The sequence below is a fragment of the Octopus sinensis genome, linkage group LG2 (assembly GCF_006345805.1).
Source record: "Octopus sinensis linkage group LG2, ASM634580v1, whole genome shotgun sequence".
NCBI classification, from domain to species: Eukaryota; Metazoa; Mollusca; class Cephalopoda; order Octopoda; family Octopodidae; genus Octopus; species Octopus sinensis.
The window spans coordinates 106,651,148-106,671,147 of record NC_042998.1 but is presented as its reverse complement, the minus strand read 5'-3'; the positions used below and the strand labels follow the sequence as shown (position 1 = coordinate 106,671,147).

At 39.5% G+C, this 20,000-nt stretch overlaps 1 protein-coding gene and 1 long non-coding RNA gene across 7 annotated transcripts in view; one reads left to right on the top strand and one right to left on the bottom strand.

Annotated features, from left to right (window-relative positions):
• Positions 1-3,319, bottom strand: part of LOC115232609 (trinucleotide repeat-containing gene 6A protein) — an 88,163-nt gene extending 84,844 nt beyond the window's left edge. For 2 of the 6 annotated variants that reach the window (XM_029802588.2, XM_036498781.1), the window contains exon 1: positions 2,523-3,319. The gene's annotated coding sequence lies outside the window, so the exon portion shown is untranslated. The remainder of the gene's footprint in view (positions 1-2,522) is intronic. The other 4 variants (XM_029802589.2, XM_029802590.2, XM_029802586.2 and 1 more) reach the window with 3 other exon arrangements.
• Positions 3,320-3,575: 256 nt separating this feature from the next.
• The window catches only part of LOC118761116, a 33,644-nt gene continuing 17,219 nt past the window's right edge, over positions 3,576-20,000 (top strand). Inside the window, exons 1-2 of the long non-coding RNA XR_004997159.1 lie at positions 3,576-4,178; positions 8,124-8,239. This is a non-coding gene — a long non-coding RNA (uncharacterized LOC118761116). The remainder of the gene's footprint in view (positions 4,179-8,123; positions 8,240-20,000) is intronic.

The window sequence follows — 20,000 nt, the reverse complement described above, 5'->3', positions numbered from 1 at the left end:
GATCACAAAATAACACATATGTTACTGTGTGATTGGAGGAGATTTCACATAAATAAACAGAAATTTTCGCTTAGGGGAAAAACAAAAATGAACAGAAAAATATTGGCTGCCATATACAACTATCATTCTATGTACTAATTAAAGGTATTAAATAATGATCTTGTGTTTCTGTAAGGAAATTTTGACATATACTGGTTGTCACTGCAGACATGGGATGTAAATAAAAGCTACACAATTAAAAAAAAATTTAACTTCTTTTATTTTATTCATTGAAATTATATGAGAATGTATTTAATCACTAGCAATGTAGATAATTAAAGCAAACTCTGAAGATTTGTTAAAATAATACATCCATCTATCTGTTCAACTATACATACCACATCTACGTTACGAAATTCATTTTGAATTTCTACTGAACGAAATTTAACTTCCTAACAAATAGGACGATATCTCATATTTCAGACATGTTTCTAACTGAAATACAATGGTTCTAACAATCTTTTACGTAGTCGGCCGATCTACTAGAAATAGCAGCTATATCTTCAAATCACACCCACTTAAAAAAAAAAAACAACAAAAACGACTCGACGTGATAGTCCAATCAGCCAAATCTCCCTCAAATTCTATCCTACCATTTTGAAAAAGCAGAAGTAAAAACATATTTAATAACGTTATCTAATGGCGAGAAAAAAAAATATGGACAGTAAAAAGACGCAATGGTCATGGTTGGAATGCTTTTGACTATTATTATCTCTATTACAGTTCGTTCAAGGTTCATCTGGAAGGCACAATAAAAGTAGGACCAAATCAAACAGTTGTATGTAATAGAAGTTATAAACGAATAGCAACAGCAAGGAGAACAGTGAATTTGTTTAATATATAATAGTAATAATAATGATGATAAAAATAATAATGGTCGTTGGGACTGATTGCAAGCAAGCAATAGCTAGCTTAGCTGGGGCATACCAATGTCTTTAGTGATGAGTTAGCTTTACTTGGCCAGATAAACAAATCTTGCTGAGCAACTTAGCAATTAATAATTCAAGGGGAAGAAAAATACTGACGGTTCATCAATCAAAACATATTTATATTTATATATATATATTTAAACACACACATTATATAGATAACATACATATAAGGAGATACATCTTATATACGTGATAGCATATATGAGCCAACGACCTACTCTCTGTGGGAACTATACCTGCTAGAAATAGCAGCCTAATTTATCGTAACCCCACACTGCTTTCAAAAAAGTAAAAAAAAAAAAAAATGGACACATTCTATAATATTGCCCCTGGATACACTTTTCCTGAACAACAAGATATAAAAGAGATCCTAATGAATGGTTCTGATCATAAATCTGCTCGATCAAGGGCCAACTTGAGGCTAAAACACCCGACGACGACAGCAAAATCTCATTTGTTTCAAATTACATAGTATATATTATCAACTATATACATACATACATATATATATATATATATGTATATATATATATATGGCGATATATATCGAGAAAAAAAATGTTATGAGTAATAAGTACAACTCGATAATTCGTGCTCGAATACTTTTAGAGATACGAAAAAAAAAAATGCAGCAGACATTTTAAACACCGAAGATGATAAATCAAGACAGACGTTCTTGATGGCTGCCGTTATTATTATTGTTGTTGTGGTTGATGTATGTATTATTTTTCAAATTACATTTTTCTTTAATCAATGTAAACAGCATAGCTACTATTACTACAATAATGAGAGTTGAAAATTGGAAAAAAATTGCAGGAAAAAATGTTCATTTCTAGAATGTAATAAGAAGAATTGAAGTGAGAAAGAGTAAGAAAGTGTAAGAGAAAGAGGCAGAAATATAATGAGAGTAGGAGGGGAGTAGAGATAAAAGGAAAAAGAGTGGAAAAATATAGAACAGTAACGACGAAAAATAAATAAAAAAAAAACAATAATGAAATATAAAACGTGAAGAGTCAAATGAGAACAGATATATATATATATAGAGAGAGAGAGAGAGAAAGAGGGTGAGTAAATAGAGAGAGGAAATGAGACAGATAATAAGTAAATAAAGAGAAAATGAGAAAGAGAGTAAGTGTAGAGGAAAAAAGCGTAAGTAAATAAAGAGAAAATGAGAGAGAGACAGACAGACAGTAAGTGACTAGAGAGGCGGAGAAGGAAAGAGAAGTCTGAGGAATAGGAAGAGAGAAAAAGAAAAATGGTGAAAATTAGAGAGGGGGGTGTGAATGAAAAAAAAGAAAGTATAGAGATAAGGACGAGTAGGAATAGACAGGAGGTGGTAGAAATAAATAATTAACAGGAAACAAACCTAAAAAAAAAAAAAAAACACATACCTATTCGATGCACTTATATAATTAACAAGCGTATTGAATAAATGTAAATACACAACTACTACATCAACACACAAACATATATATATATATATATATATATTTTTTTTAAATGTTCTGTATTTATAAAATATTATTATTATTATTATTTATTATCACTTACCTTCAAAAGGAGTTGTTTTTAATGGCCGATTAATGTTATCTTTTTTTTGTGTTTGTTTTTAATTTATAATATACCCTGCAAAATTGCACTTTATCACAGAATCTGCTTGGTGGGGGGAAAAACTATACAACACACACACGAGCTTATGTTTGTGGTAATTTTTGTTTCTTGCTTTTTTTTGTTTGTTTATGTTTTTTTTCTATCCCTTTCGTGGATTTAATAATAATAATAATTTGTTGTTGATATAGTTATAACTGTTGTTTGTGTTTGCATTTGTTTATATGTTAGTTGATTGATAAATGATAGGTTTTGTTTGTTTGTTTTGTTTGTATTTCTCCTGTCTTCTTTTTCCACTCTGTCGTTTGTTTGTTTTTTTTTTAATAATATTTTCTCTTTTTCAAATATTTTTTTTTTTTTTTTTTTTTTTTTTTTGGTTTTAAAGAGTCAAAATAGAGTTATCTACATAGCACCGGAGCTGAGAGATTAATAATAATATTGCCGAAATATACAGATTCTCACAGTATTTGAGCTGTACTAACAGGCCCGTTTGGGAGGCCAAGTTAGGCAGCAGACTCATAACGAAGTGAACCCCGTCTTTCAAGAATACGTGGAGATCGATGCAACTGCGCAATCTCGAACAACCAGCCGGGTCACGTGTCGGACTATGACTAGACTCTTACTACTGCCACCACCACCATCATTATATCCGCTAATATCTCCGCCGTCTCCACAGCAAAGCAGTACTGTCGCTGACACTACTACTACTGCTGCTGCCGTTTCTGTTTATTGCTGCATGCATGCTGCTGCTACTACTATTACTACCACTACTACTATTACTACTACTACTACTACAGTAGTATTGTTACTGTTACTGCAGTTACAGCTAACATTCTACTGCTGTTGTTACTACTACTACTACTACTGTTACCGTCTCTGCTGCTGCTGCTGCTACCTGTTTTCTGTTGTTGCTGTTTTGACTACTGCAGCTGTTATTGCTGTTGTTATTGCATTCTTAGTTATCATCATCGTCGTCGTCGTTATCATCATCAATAGCAGCAGCAGCAATCGTAATGCTGTGTTTTGACGTTTTAATGTTTATAACGCTATTGGTTTCTTTCTTACATGAGGCACGAAGCCCGAGACATTTGAAGGAGGTGGGGGGTGTAGATTTGTTGTTATTGCTGTTTAGCTTCAGGACAGCCCTAATCGAGTAGAACTCTTAAAGATGTATATTATCAAAGGCGTTCCAGCCGTGAATATCTCGTCCAGTTTTTAAACCATGGACTATATTAACCAATGTATCCCTTTATATTCAAGATAACAGGGTGTAATTTTAGAGACATTTTGTTTTTATTTCTAACAAGTTGAGCAAAATGCACAGAGAAGCTTCGAAAAGGCTTCCTAGTAGAGGTAATATCTAGCATACATGCCTCTCTCAGAAGCATTATTTATGACGTAATTGTAGAAACGGTGAAGCGTTGCACTAAATGGCTTTACTGTATTTAAGTTTTGCCTCTCTATGTTCCATGTTTCAATCCTGCCAGTGTTAAACTAATTCCTTTTTCAACAATCGGGAATAATTACAAGTCATACTGAAGTTTCGATCGGGTCGACTCTAACCCTCCCTTACATATATATGCGTGGGCTTAAACCAATGTAAGCAATTGTTGTTGAAAATTGTTTATTTCGTGGGTACAAAATCAGAAATTAAATCGATTCCAGTACTTGATTGGTCTGGTACTTTATTTTATCAATCTTGGACGGATTATTTTAATCAAGATTATTTTATCAATCTTGGTGGGAGTGGGCAGAGAAATAAAAGATAAAGTCGACCGCGCCAGGATTTGAACTCAGAACATAAAGGACTTACTTGTAACGCCTGCAGTTACGAAACATTAACGGCGATTTATTATTTCTGTAAGGGATCCTAGATGTGAATGGAATTCTATATTAGGAGACTAAGAATACCTCTCCCCCACGCCACACTTGCTTCCAGTACTTGACTGATACTAGGTTATCGACCCCGTAATAATAAATAATACATTTTTTTTCTTGCTGATTTTTCTTTAGCTACAGTCGCCTAGTAATGATTCCCTGCTGCTTCTCTGGAAAGAGAGAACCCTACTTTATCAATCTATTTCATATTCTATATATTTCATATATTTATATAAAACTGTGTTTACATTGCATCACACACCACACTTCTATGTTTACACGTTAATTTGCATAGCATCTCTGTGTACTTTATTATAATGTTCTATTTTTGTTGCTAAAGAAGAAATGTTTACCATTCGTAATATTCTCATCGTCGTCGTCTCTGTTACTGTTAATCATAATGATGCTGTTTCTGCTGTTCTTGGTTTTATCGTTGTTAACAATAATTAAAACAATGATGACCATTGCGATAATAGGTTTTGATTACATTCCATATAATAAAGCATAGTGCTAGCAATTCTGTTGTCATTTGTTTATTTATCTAGTTATCATTATCATCACCCTCATCGTCGCCATCATGTTTTTAATTTATGTTTATATATTGTACTTAAATATTTATAAATCTATATTATATATTTCTCCCTTTTTTTCTTAGTTTTAGGGTTGTTTTTCTTTCTCTTATCCCCAATATTCCAGTCTTGTTGGACTAGTTAGAGTTGTGGGCATGGTCCCACCTACGCAAAAATAAATAAAACAGTGCTCGGTAGAAAAGAGCTAGGTTTTTGGTGAGGCTACCCCAACGTTTTCGAACCCCAATTATAGGTATTTTACATTGTTTCAATTATTCCTGTTATTTCAGAAAGGCCTGAAATTCAAATCTCGTAATTTCTAACAACATTTATGGTGTTATGTCGCTAGAAGAAACATAGTTTTGACATGAACCAAAGAGGGAGCCCCCACGTAGTCGCTCAATCTGCTAGAAATAGCAGCCATATCTCCTCTTCGATTAATACTCGACCGTCTTAAAGAAAGGGCTTGCATATCCATGATAATGTAGTTCTGGATACACTATGTCTCATAATAATAAAGATTGGATAACCACTGCTTGAATGCTTTTAATCATAGCTGACCAGAAGCTAAACGACAACAACATACTCAGTATATTCCTGATAGAATAGTCGGTAGAGAATCGGAGTAGACGTTTCAAATTTTGCTTCGATTGCTTTTAATTCACCAGTCATCGATAAAATTAAGTTCACTAATATACTTTGGTTCAGAACGTTCAATTTCCATCAGCTAAAAAAAAAAAAATGTATTCGCACCGTAGTTGTCATGATATATCTTCAGTATAGCCCTAATCGAACAACCTTATGAACAAAGGCGTTCCAGACTTGACAATCCGATTTTTTGTTTTGTATGTTCGGGAGGACGACATCGTCCGAAGAGTCCTTCCAGAGTAACACAGTAGAGATTTGGTTTCTATTTCTTTTATATATCGAAGTCGAACGAATGCGTAAAACAGCGATTTCCTGTGTTAGGTTAGCGAAAACGAAGTCTTATATTTTGAAATATTTACAATATTTATAAATTAGCCATTGGCATAAGGGTCGCAACGCAACATTTATTATAAACAAAAATTGGGAAACATTTCTCGAGAAAACTATCAAATGTAACATGCGCCCCATTGGAATATACTTGAAAAAGGACTGCGGAGGATTATTGATTTACTAAAATGGATTATGATGGTAAAAGTTTGTTAGCCACTGGCGTAGAGTCGTGATCATTACGAGAATAGCTGTAAGGCAAGTTGTCTTGGTGTATAGAATCTTCGACCTAGTTTCGGTTCTCAAAAGAAAGCAGCTTAAGATGACTTCACTTCGTCTAATATCGATGGGACGGGTATGGACCCTACGACGTCATGTTAGCTCTCACTGTAATTATGAAATATTGTGAATTACCCACGAAACGAGATAAACTTAACTCAGAACCCCAAGGGACGGGACACCAGTTTTTTTCCAGTGCTGTGCTTGCCATTGGTATAAATGGTACAGCTGAGTATATGTATGTATGTATGTATGAAGACCTAGTGGTTAGAGTGCTGCATTCACGATCACTAGATCGTGGGTTCGATTCCCGGACCTGGCAGTACATTGTGTTGTTGAGCAAAACACTTTTTTTTTCACGTTGCTCGGTGGTCATTTTGATATCTGACGTGTGGCTCACTTGCGCACCTGTACAGGCAATGTCGATTTGACAGAAGTGAGCTAATGTACAACTCATACATTTGATCACAATTAGCAATTCATTTGATCAGGTCAATGAATAAAAACTGAACACTCATACGTCGTCTTTGACGGGTGGTTCCATCATCGTATCTGTGTGTGTCAGCGCGCACTGACACACGCACAAACACACGAATATATGGCTAAAGCGGAGATAATATCAATAAATTAAGGATTTTATCTTGTATAGCACTCACTATACATTTATTCTCCTTTGTTATCCAAATTCATACCAACAGCCACTCAGTTATTTCTCGTATATTGTTTTTGTTTTAATCACACACACAATTTTAATTGAGGAAAACAGAAGTCAAATTAATGCTACGTACGTTTCGGTAAACGAACGATTCATGCAATAAATTTACTGTTCACTCACTTCTTCAGACTTTATAATTTGAATAATAATCTACTTATACGTATAATTTGAATAATAATCTACTTATACGTATAAATGAGTGTGTGTGTATACATGCATAATCTAACGGGCAATTTTCATAATAGAATGCCATAGCAGACTTTCGGAATAGCACACCCTTATAAATTGGATTTTCTCCGTTTTGACGAGGATTTTTCAAATTCATTTTTTTCACCACACTCATGTAAATGATGGGAGATGGAGGAAGCTTTTTATGAAACAATTTTTGAGAATGTATGTATCTCTCTCCCTCGCTTCCACTTTTTTCCGATTTTGTCCTGTTTTTTCCCCCTCCCCACATTGCGTACTTAAAAACAATGGGGAAAGCCTTTTCGGTCAAAAAAATATTTTGAAAATTTATGAATTTTTCAAGCCCCCTCCCCCATTCAGTAATGATTTGGGACCTTTTTTTTTTGCACTACGCACTTTAAAACGGAGGGAAAAGCCTTCAAGGTTAAAAACAATTTTTTTTGGAAATCGACGATCATCATTACAATTCTTATTTCCTTTATTGTCAAAGAGAAAAGGAAACCTAATTTAAAAGCAACACTGAAAATGTTTTAAATTTCCCGCCTAAAATTTTGGGGCTTTTTACGAATCTTTTTTTAATTGTAGTTTTAAAATACGGACCTTCCAAATCTGCAATTTGTTTCTATTTATGATTTCTAAATAATTTTCAGACGAAAAGGTGTGTTATTTAAAGGACATTTAGCTTTTGTTTCTAGCACATTCCACGACCTCCTGATACCTTCCTCGTTTCTTTGTCACTCTGACATGCATTGATGTTTTTCAATATTTTTATCACCATAAACACATTTGTGATTCAGTGATCCATTGTTGAAATTTAAGCAGCAACAAAAAATGTTATTTAAATTTTTAACCCCACCCCACATTAAGTGAAAATTTTCAAATTTTGTATATTGATGTACTTTTTCCTGCTGAATCCATTTCGTGATTCATTTATTCCAGAAAATTTTTTAGAAAAATGTTACATAGGTTTAGAGTTTGATCATGTTTACCAAATCAGAAAACAGGATTTGGAACCAAGCATCTTGTGCGTGATAGCTGTGTATCATAAAATGAAAGTAAGTAAACATTTTCCAATCTTATAATTTAAGTTTAAGGAGGATAACTCTTTTATCTTTTTTTACTTTTTACTTTTCATTTTCCGCTTTTTAATCTTTCACATTTTCCATATGATTCCTTTTCAACTTTTCGCGTTTCTTTTCTCATTCAATTTTTAATTCGTTATAATACATGATTTGTGTCTGATGATATGTTTGAGGTATTTCTCAACATATGAAACTATTAGTAGCACATAAAAACATGTATTGTGTCTATTAAATAATATTTATCTCTCGCCAGATGGAGTACTTTCTTTTGTTGATCTTACCATCACGGAACAGTACATCATCATATATATATGTGTGTGTGTGTGTGTGTGTATACACACACACACGGTCATTTCCATAACCTCAGCGGTCTATTGGCGCAAATCAATGTTGTTGACTATATTTTAGTTAAAGCTGTGGCCTTGATGAGGTATGTCCAGAGTTGTCTCCCTTAGGTATTTCCCATTGATAACGTCCAAAGAGCTAAAAACATCGATGTCTGGGCATCCAACAGGAGGCGACACTGGACAGATATGGTGACTCTACACCTTTTTATCATAAGAGAGAATATTTATGCACGGTAGCGTAGTGAATTTGCTTTTAGCAGTTGAAATATGTCACAAATATATTTTAACTAACCTAAAGTCCGCTAATGTCTAAACACTGCTTGGCGTTGATATTACTAATATATATATATGTATGTATTTAAGTATAATCCCAAAGAGCAGCTATGCGCCAAGACAAGCTGCATAGTTAGTCACTGCTAAGTATTGTAACCGATTTGTTACGCCATTGAGGACTCGAGGAAAGGGTTTTCAATTAATTAATTCTAAAATGAAATAAAATGTTTTAAAGTTTATAAGTAGGCAACAATAATCATTGCTTGGCATGTTTTATCCTTATTTGTTGAAATATATACATTTACTATAAAAAATAAAAACAATAGAATATCTGTTTCCAAATGTAACGCTATTGCCAATTGCTGTAGAAAGAATCATATTCAATAAATTGAAAAAATTTTCTTTATCGTTTTAGCAATTTTTAATAGATGAAAAAATTTTACATTTTTCCTGTTAAAGTTGTCCCGTTATAAAAGTGAGTTTCGTGTAATTTGTTCGCTGTCTCGCTAAAGAATCAGAAAACTGTCAAAGAACAAATAAAGAGTGAATGAGTGACAGTAGTAAAAGTAAAGTGTTTCTTTATCACGTTTAACCGGGATGGAAGTGAACTGGGGTAAGTGTATCAAGGAGTGGCAGGTATTATTCACAGCTGTATTTTCATTCACACACATACGCGCACGCATACACACACTTCAGCCTCTCTCCGTTTATTTTCTCTATTCCTTTCTGTTGAAGAGCCTAAGCTCGGAACGTAAAATACTTTTTCATTTTTCCCGAGCGGCAAACCAATACACTTGCTTGTTGTTCATAGACCTGCCTTCGTCTTTTGTTTTCTATAAATTTCATATACATATATATATATATATATATATTTTCTAGTTTCAGCTCAGAGCTACGACCATGCTGATGTACCGCCGTTTATAAGAGTACAGCAGGGGTCGCCACCACCCTCTGCAGGAGCCTCGTAGTGCTTTTATGTGTTTTCGCTCAATAAACACACACAACGCCCGGTCAACAAATAAGAAAATGGAGAAACACTAATGTGTTTCTCCATTTTCTTATTTGTTATATAAATTAATGGTAAAATATTTCTTTACCTTCACCCATTTAATACAATAAGTTTATTGTATTGCAATTAAAAACACTTGTGTATTGATAATTTGGGTATTATACCAACAGTACATTGGATAAGTATTATTCCTTAGTTGTATTTCCTGTATATACACACGCTGGGCTGCGGCCATCTAGAGCACTACATTGAAAGTTTTAACGGAACAAGTCGACTCCGGTACTTATTTTTAAAATCTGGTACTTATTCTATCGTTCTTTTATGCTGAAGCGCTAAGTTAAAGAGTTTTACATACATACATACATACATACATACATACATACATACATACATACATACATACATACATACATACATAATGTGTTTGCAGTGCCAGTACTTATACCAACATTTGGGCTGCTTGATTGGAAGCTCGATGAGATCCGAGCCATTGATGTGAAAACCAGAAAAATACTTACAAACACACATAATTTCCATATAAACAGTAACATAGACTGCTCTACCTAAAACGAAAACAAAGCGGTGAAATATATTTTACGGTTCCGTACAGCTACTGTTTACCTTTCACTCACAGATTTAGAAAGCTTATTTCTCCTTTTTCGAGATCAGCGACAGTTTGTTGCTGGAAAAAGCATATAATATTTTGCGAGTGGAATGAGTTTTCATCACTAGCTGGTGATTATCTCACACTGAAGATGGATAACTATTCAGAAACCCGAGTCTATGTGTATCACGTAAGGCTAGAGATGGGAGCGATGACCTCCCCTCGCAAATACTAATCGGACACAAACTGTGTGTCGTTAGTCAGATGGAAGAGATGTCTTCCTGGGGCTAAAAACAACAGTAATATCGTTCTCTATGGGTCCGCCACATTTAGTTGGCAAATACGTTTTATGATTCCGTACTGTTGCTGTTTATCTTTCGCTCAGAGCTTTAACGTAGCTTATTTCTCCTTTTTCGAGATCACCGATTAGTTAGCAAATATATTTTACGATATATATATATATATATATATATATATATATATAGATATATATATATATATATATATATATATATATATATGCGAATTGAATTCAACCGGTTTCAGTTCATGAGCTGTGGCCATGCTGGGGCACCACCATTTACTGTTGCTATATAGCTTTTACTTCACTAATTCATTTTGGAAATTGACATTTGGTGCATGAGGGAATTTGATGCTGCTGCTCTCATTTGCCCTTCCTGCTGTGAAGTTGGTTCATCTGGGACACTTGACAGTAAGAGATCTAATTTCGTTTTGAAGACACCTACATCCACCCCATGCAGGTCTCTCAGGCCCTTCGGGAGGATATTGAAGAGCTGTGGTCCTTAAAAGCTCAGGCTGTTGAAATATCTTGCCCTATATTTTGATGGCAAGGATATCCACATATCATCATGAAAGAAAGAGAAAAAGTTGATAAATATGGAGACCTGAGAATTGAGATCGCTAAGATGTGGCAGCTACGAGAGTCGAACAAAAAGGTTATCCCTATTGTCATCGGAGCTTTGGGTTCAACACCACCCAATCTGACAAAAGCATCTGAAAACCTTAGAGATAGCCTACAATCTAGATGTATTGCAAAAGTCAGCATAGGTGGTGCTCCAGCATGGCCACAGTCAAATGACTGAAACAAGTAAGAGAGTATTACTTGGAACTACACGCATATTGCGTAAAGTACTGTCTGTCTGGGGTCCTTGTTGTGACTCGACAAACAGTACAAATCTCCGGTAGACACAATATCTTCAATCAACAACCTCACGATATTGTATACTGTGCAACATCTATAATAATAATAATAATAATAATAATAATAATAATTTCGAGTATGAGACCGTAAAAGTCGTGCCTATAATAATTGGTGTGTTAGGAATAGGAAGCAAAGATATAGACAAATGGCTGAAGGAGACTGGAATAGAATGCCCAGTAGAGCTCCTACAGAAAGTTTGTCTCTTAGGGACAGCAAAGATAATCAAGAGGATTCTAAGCACTTGAAAGGTTACTGAAAACTTGTGGAATAAGACCGAACCTGAGTCAAACCAATAATAATGATTAAAAATTTTGGCACAAGGCCAACAATTTCGCGGGTTGGGGGATAAGTTGATTAGATCAACCCCAACTGGTACTTATCTTTATCGACCCCGAAAGGATGAAAAGTAAAGTCATCTTCCGTGGAATTTGAACTCAGAACTTATTCTCATAATTATGACTTCCCTTTTCCCCACCTAATGATGATTATATATATGATTGATTCTAGAGTAGATTTACATAAACACACACACACACACACACACACACACACACACACACATACACACACACTCATCACTCGTATAATTACTTTCTTTTTTTTCTTTTTGTTGTTTTTTATACATAAAATAGATTTTATATTTTTATTCATTAATTTCTTATCGTTGTTGGGAAATAGCATTTTTATGCACGTCATCGTCGTCGTTTTCATCAGCATCATCATCATTGGTGTTGCCGTCGACATAATTACCACATTTGTCATTCTTAGTCGTCTGGCATAATCGTTAGCACGCCGGGCAAAATGCTTAGCGGCCTTTCGTCCGTCCTTAGGTTCTGAGTTCAAATTCTGTCGAGGTTGAGGTCGACTTTGCCTTTCATCTTTTGGGGTCGATGAAATAAGTACCAGTTACGCCACCCAAATTTTAGACCTTGTCCTATAGTAGAAAAGATTCTTCTTCTTCTTCTTCTCCTCCTCTCTAAAGTGGAAACGATCAGCACCATCCTAAAGGACTAAAATCAACGTCGACAAATCGTTGAGTTTGTGGTTGGGCTCCTGGAGACGCAGGACCGACGGACCAGTTAAACTGCTCGGGGTCTAGTTTGGTCCCGACCTCCAGGGTGATAAAAATTGGGACGAGGTGGCGAACAGGGTGGCCAGTTGCCCAGAAATGGGCTGGTGGGAAGCTGTCTCTGAATGGTCTTGCAGAGGTAGCGAATACCTATATCGCCTCCGTTATCATTTATCGCCTGACCGTCGTGCCTTGTCCTGGTTACTGCTTGACCAGGTTGGAGCGTCTCTTATTTAAATTCTTGTGGAATTTCAATGTCCAGGCGGTCAATCTGTTGCCAGCATCTTCTGAGTGGCGAACTGGGTATTCCGTGGCTCCTAATGCATAGACATTCTCTTAGGTTAAGGCACCTGCAACGATTTCTGGACGGTGAGCGTATGTGGGCTCCGTTTGTGAGGATCATCTTTCCGCAGCTCGTCTCATTGATGGAATTGCAGTCCTGGGTGAAGAAAAGACAAAGACTGGGCACCTGGCACTTAGAATGTCGTTAGATACTTACAGCCCTCTGTCAATCGGGAAATGGGACCAGTGGATGTTCCGCTTTAGAACTCTATAGAGGATTAGTGGCGGAGAAGTGCGACAACGTTATCAGGGAAGTTCTGGGCGTCGACAAAAATAAACTGGCTAGTCTGTTCCGGAGGACTTACCGGTTGGAAACTATTATGGCTAATTTCCAAATGTCTTTGGCCTGGCAGTGCTATCGGGGGCGCTACCGGTTCGAGATAAACTCTACAGGCACGGATGTGCTGTCAGACGGGCTTGTTCGAGGTGCGCGCAGAGTGACGCAACCGTTCTGCACGAGCTCGTTCAGTGTCCGGACATTACTGATTTGTGGGGTTATGTCGAACAGCTACTATCACGTGTGGGGGGGATCCGTTTATCAGCCGAGTCTGTAGTGATGATTGCCCCGCTGCCCTCCTTCAATTGTGCAGGCGAGGCAATTTTCCTTTGTCTAGTAGCTGTGGCGAAAGAGGTTTGGTGGACAAGGCTGAAAGGCATGAGGACAGATACATTTATCTTTTGTAGGACTCACATTGACTTCTTCAAGTTTCACTTGAAAAGGAAACTGAGAGTGAAGAGGGAAGTGCTGTCCTCGAGTGAGTTTATTGAAAGGTGGGGGAAAGTTGCGACAAAGCCAAAAGTGGATGGTGCTTCTCTAAGTGTAGACCTGTGAGTCGGAGAGAAGGGATTCGAGGGGGAACTTGCTCTTGGTGTTCAGGGAAATCTCGGACAGTGGGGTTCCTCGACTGTCCCTAGAGGTCATCATGTATCAGGAGGGCTAAATCTCTATCATCCTTCCTCCACATTTTAAAACCTTTGTATATTCTACGTATACGTCCCTTACTTTTCATTGTAAACTGTGTATACTTACCTTTTTTTTCACTATATGTAAACTTCCACACTTTATGTCTGTCTTTGTGTTGTCCACCTCATCCTTCGCTCCAAATTGCTACCCTTGTGTCAAAATTTGAAACCATTATTATTATTATTGAGTGAGAGAGCAGTTCATGCCATCAAAGTGACACTGGGGTAAAGTATATGAAGCCCAATATACCCATCATGACTACCCGTCTGATAAAGGTACACCAGGCACATGCATCACAACCATATGTGCGCGACATGGTGATCTCATATCAAGATAAACAGCACATGACCTTGCAGGTGGGGCCCAGTTAGAATTTTCTTCAGGTTGAGTAGCCCATCCCGCTCAAACGGTCCCTGAATAAGGGTTGTTTAAGGATGTTGAAAGAACCACCCATGTTTCCAGAGGTGAATTATTCAAACCCCAAAGAATCCCTCTCAACACATGGCTATGATGCTCCCCCACTACTTCTGCTCGTGATCAGAGATGCACATATCGTCAGCCACTAAGGGACATGCTCAACTGGTTAAGGTCAAACAACTGACAAGCAAATCTGTGGTATTGAGCAGAATATTTGCTGTAGCCCATCTTTTATACCAAGACAAAACAATGTACATGATAACACTTCCAATCAGTTAAGATCAGAGGCCATGAGAGCCACTGCCTGGTACTGCATCAGGGCATTTATTATTATTATTATTATTATTATTATTATTGAGTGAAAGAGTAGTGCATGCCATCAAAGTGACACTGGGGTAAAATATATGAAGCCCAGTATACCCATCATGACTATCCGTCTGATAAGTGTACACTAGGCACATGCATCAAAACCATGTGCGTGACATGGTGATCTCATATCAAGATAAACAGCACATGACCTTGCAGGTGGGGTCCAATTAGAATTTTCTTCAGGTCGAGTAGCCCATTCCGCTCAAAAGGTCCCTGAGTAAGGGTTGTTTAAGGATGTTGAACGAAACACCCATTTTTCAAGCCCCAAAGAATCCCTCTCAACACATGACTATGATGCTCCCCCACTACTTCTGCTCGTGATCAGAGATGCACATATCGTCAGCCACTAAGGGACATGCTCAACTGGTTATGGTCAAACAACTGACAAGCAAATCTGTGGTATTGAGCAGAATATTTGCTGTAACCCATCTTTTATACCAAAACAAAACAATGTACATGATAACACTTCCAATCAGTTAAGATCAGAAGCAATGAGAGCCACTGCCTGGTACTGCATCAGGGCAAGCCACCAAGGGACATGCTCAACTGGTTAAGGTCAAACAACTGACCAGCAAATATGTGGTATTGAGCAATTATTATTCGGTGTTGAGCTGGCAGAATTGTTAGCACGCCGGGCAAAATGCTTAGCAGTACTTCCCAAAATATCAGGCCTTGTGCCTATAGTAGAAATGATTATTATTATTATTATTATTATTATTATTATTATTATTGAGTGAGAGAGCAGTTCATGCCATCAAAGTGACACTGGGGTAAAATATACGAAGCCCAATATACCCATCATGACTACCCGTCTGATAAAGGTACACCAGGCACATGCATCACAACCATATGTGCGCGACATGGTGATCTCATATCAAGATAAACAGCACATGACCTTGCAGGTGGGGCCCAGTTAGAATTTTCTTCGGGTTGAGTAGCCCATCCCGCTCAAACGGTCCCTGAATAAGGGTTGTTTAAGGATGTTGAAAGAACCACCCATGTTTCCAGAGGTGAACTATTCAAACCCCAAAGAATCCCTCTCAACACATGGCTGTGATGCTCCCCCACTACTTCTGCTCGTGATCAGAGATGCACATATCGTCAGCTACTAAGGGACATGCTCAACTGGTTAAGGTCAAACAACTGACAAGCAAATCTGTGGTATTGAGCAGAATATTTGCTGTAGCCCATCTTTTATACCAAGACAAAACAAAGTACATGATAACACTTCCAATCAGTTAAGATCAGAAGCCATGAGAGCCACTGCCTGGTACTGCATCAGGGCAATTATGGTACTGCTATTATTATTATTATTATTACTATTATTATTGAATGAGGAATGAAATCGCTCTCAGAGGTTAAATGGAAGAAATAATGATGGTGATGATGATGATGATGATGATGATGATGATGACAATAATAATAATAATAATAATAATAATAATAATAATAATCATCAATTCTTTTTTATTGGCCACAAGGGCTGACACGCATGATTACATAAAGGGACAAAACAGGACGAAAGGTTACAAAGGGTTTTGTCCGTTTTTGAAAAACATCGAGTAAAAATCTTTATAACAATTTAAAAAATTCAACAATGAAAAACTCCCAAAAGGGGGAGACGTTTCGAAAGGTTCCTGGTGGAAAAAACCCTACAAAAGCCAACGGGAGCCTGGTCAAAAAAGGGGTGTAGAGAGTCCCCTTTTTCTCCTTTTACATTACCTTTTTGAAATTACAGGCGAAACCTGAGAACTGGTCCATTTATACTGGCCAGTCTCGCACAATTCACCCACCTTTCATAAAACTTGCTATCGGACAGCACTTTCCTATCTAACCTCATCTTCCTTTTCAAGTGAAACTTGAAAAAGTTGATGAGGCCTTGACCAAAGAGGAAAGTGTCTGACTTTAGCCCTTTCAAACGAGTCCACCACACAACTTCTTTCGCCACAGCCACTAGGCATAAGAAAACGGCCTCGCCCTCCTTGTTAAAGGAGGTCGGCGGGGCAATCTTCACTATGGATCCGTCCTACACGTGACAGTAGCTGTTCGACATAAACCCATATTTCAGCAATACTCGGGCACTGGACGAGTGCGTGCAGAACGGTTTCGTCGTCCTGGCAACACCTCGGGCAGGCCCGGCTGACGGCACTTCCGTGCCGGTAGAGTTTATCTCGAACAGGCAGAGCCCCTCGGTAGCACTGCCAGGCGAGCGACCTCTGGAAATTATCCATCGGCCCCGGCCCGAAAGTCCTTCCGAACAGACCGCTCAGTTCGTCGTCTTCAACGCCTAGAGTTTCCCCGAGAACGTCGTCGCATTTTTCCTCCACTAACCCTCTATAGAACGCTAGAGTGGAGCTGTAACCGATCGCATTGCCCGCCTGACGGAGGGCGGAGAGGGCTTGACGGCACTCGAGGTGCCAAGCGCCCTTTCTCGGTCTACGTTTGATCCAGGTCTGCAGCTCCGTCAAAGAGACGAGCTGCGGAAAATCGCGTCTGACAAAAGACGACTACACCTGTTCACCGTCTAGGAAGCGCTTGAGATGCCGCAGCCTGAGCGCATGTCTGCGCAACAGCAACCACGGCATTCCAAGGCCTCCGTTTAGCGGTCGTTGACAGCAGATGGATCGCCTGACCAGTGGCACCTGACCCTTCCACAAAAAGTCGAAGAGCAGGCGTACCAGCTTGGCCAACCAGCGGTCGGGACAAGGGACGACGGTCAAGCGGTAATAGATGACGGATGCGATGTACGCATTCGCCACCTCCGCTCGACCTTTCAGGGACAGCTTCCTCTTGGCCCATTTCTGGGTGAGACGTGCCACCCTGCTCGTCACCTCTTCCCAGTTCTTATCCACCTGGAGGTCCAGACCGAACCTGATCCCGAGCAGTTTAACGGGTCCGTCTGTCCAGCGCCCTACGACGCTGTTGGACGGCATGGGCTTGCCTCTCCAGGTGCCCAGTTGCAAGCCCACAGACTTTTCCGCGTTAATCTTTGCCCCTGTCACCGCTTCGTACTGGTTTAGTGTCTCGCCAATCAGGCCAATGTGCCTGTGGCTCGACACCACCACGGTGGCGTCGTCGGCATAAGCAGACACGCTGTTTCCGCCTCCTAGATCGCGAGGGATACCCCTCAAAGCCTCCAACTTGCGCAGTAATGGCTCGAGAGTCAAAATGTACAAGAGGGAGGAGAGAGGGCATCCTTGGCGGACCGAACGCGAGATGTCGAACGGTTCCGAAAGGTGACCGTTCACCCGTATCACCGAGCAGATGTTGCTGTATAAAGCAGCTATCCACCCGCGGAAGACTGGACCGAAGCCGGCTGCCTTGAGGACAGCTGCCAGGTACCAATGGTCGACCCTATCGAAGGCTTTACTCTGATCCAAGTTGATCAAAGCCCCACCCGCGCCAGCGTCGTTACCCACCCTCTCTATGATGTAGCGCATGAGATGGAGGTTGTCGTATATCGACCTGGTCGGCACGGCGCATGTCTGCGTCTTGCCGACCAGCTTGTCCACGACAAGCGCCAATCTTTTGGCTAGCACCTTGGCCAAAATCTTCAACTCTGCATTGAGCAGAGTGATGGGCCGGAAATTCCCTATAACGTCCCCCTTGTTTGGGTCCTTCTTCAGCAAAGCCACCACCCCTCGACAGACAAAAGCAGGAATTCTCCCGTTTTGCTGCCAGTTGCAGTAGACGTTTGCCAACAGGCCCGCAAACAAGTCTGGCATTGAAAAGTAAAGCTCGTAGGGCAGACCATCCAAACCCGGCGATCTACCTCTCGTGCAACTCTTCATCGCTTCCTGTACTTCCCAGGCAGATATCGGTCCTTCGCAGCACTCTGCCTCGCTGTCCGAGAGTTGCGGTAGGCCGTCCAGGTACACACCGAAGTCTGCACCGTTGTCCGTTCCACCGCTCGTCCCAAACAGTTGAGCAAAGTGCCGCTGAAGCACCGTACACATCTGCTTCGGTTCGGTAACCTCGCGCCCGTTCTGGTCCACCAAAGACCGAATGGTTGCTTTGTTGTCTCGCTTCGTCTCCGCCACGCGGGCCCATCGAGCGGCTCTAGTCCCCTCCCCGCTTAGCGAACGTACCTTAGCTCTGACAACGCAGCCTTCGTGTTTGGCGTCGAAGTGTTGGTCGAGGGCCAACCTTGCCGCCAACACGTCGGTCGCGATGCCAGTGTCAAGAGCCTCGTCTAGTTTCTTAACTAAATCCCGCTCTCTCTTCCTACGTTCAATAGCTAGAGTCTTACTATACCTAATCGACTCTACTCTAATTGCTCTCTTGAGGGCAAACCACCAGTTGTTGTTGATGATTGCCCCCGTGAGCGCCCGTTTAACTAGTAAACTAATCCGGTCTCTGTAAGCTTTGCACGCCGTTAACGACGCGTTCAGCTTCCAGTTGCCGGGTCCCTGTCTATGTAGCCTATCTAAGTCGACCGTACAGATCACTAATTTGTGGTCCGTATATTCGACTAGGTGGAATTGTGGACACCCTACGCTGTCCTTATCCGCTGGCCTACAAAACACTCTATCTAAGTACGATCTAGACGACCCGATGCGGTTGGTCCAAGTCCACATTGGCACATTCGGGTTGTCTAGTCGAAACCTGTCGGACAGTAATAAGAGTACATCTTAACTAGTTGAGCATGTCCCTTAGTGGATGACGATATGTGCATCTCTGATCACGCAGAAGTAGTGGGGGAGCATCATAGCCATGTATTGAGAGGGATTCTTTGGGGTTTGAATAATTCACGTCTGGAAACATGGGCGTTTCGTTTAAAATCCTTAAACGATCCTTATTCAGGGACCTTTTGAGCGGGATGGGCTACTCGATCTGACGAAAATTCTAACTGGGCCCCACCTGCAAGGTCATGCGCTGTTTATCTTGATATGAGATCACAATGTCGCGCACATATGGTTGTGATGCATGTGCCTGGTGTACCCATATCAGACGGGTGGTCATGATGGGTATACTGGGCTTCATATATTTTAACCCAGTGTCACTTTGATGGCATGCACTGCTCACTCACTCAATAATAATAATAATGATTTCAATTTTTTGCCACAAGGGCAACTTGTGACGGGGGGGGGGTTAAGTCAATTACATCGATCTAGTGCG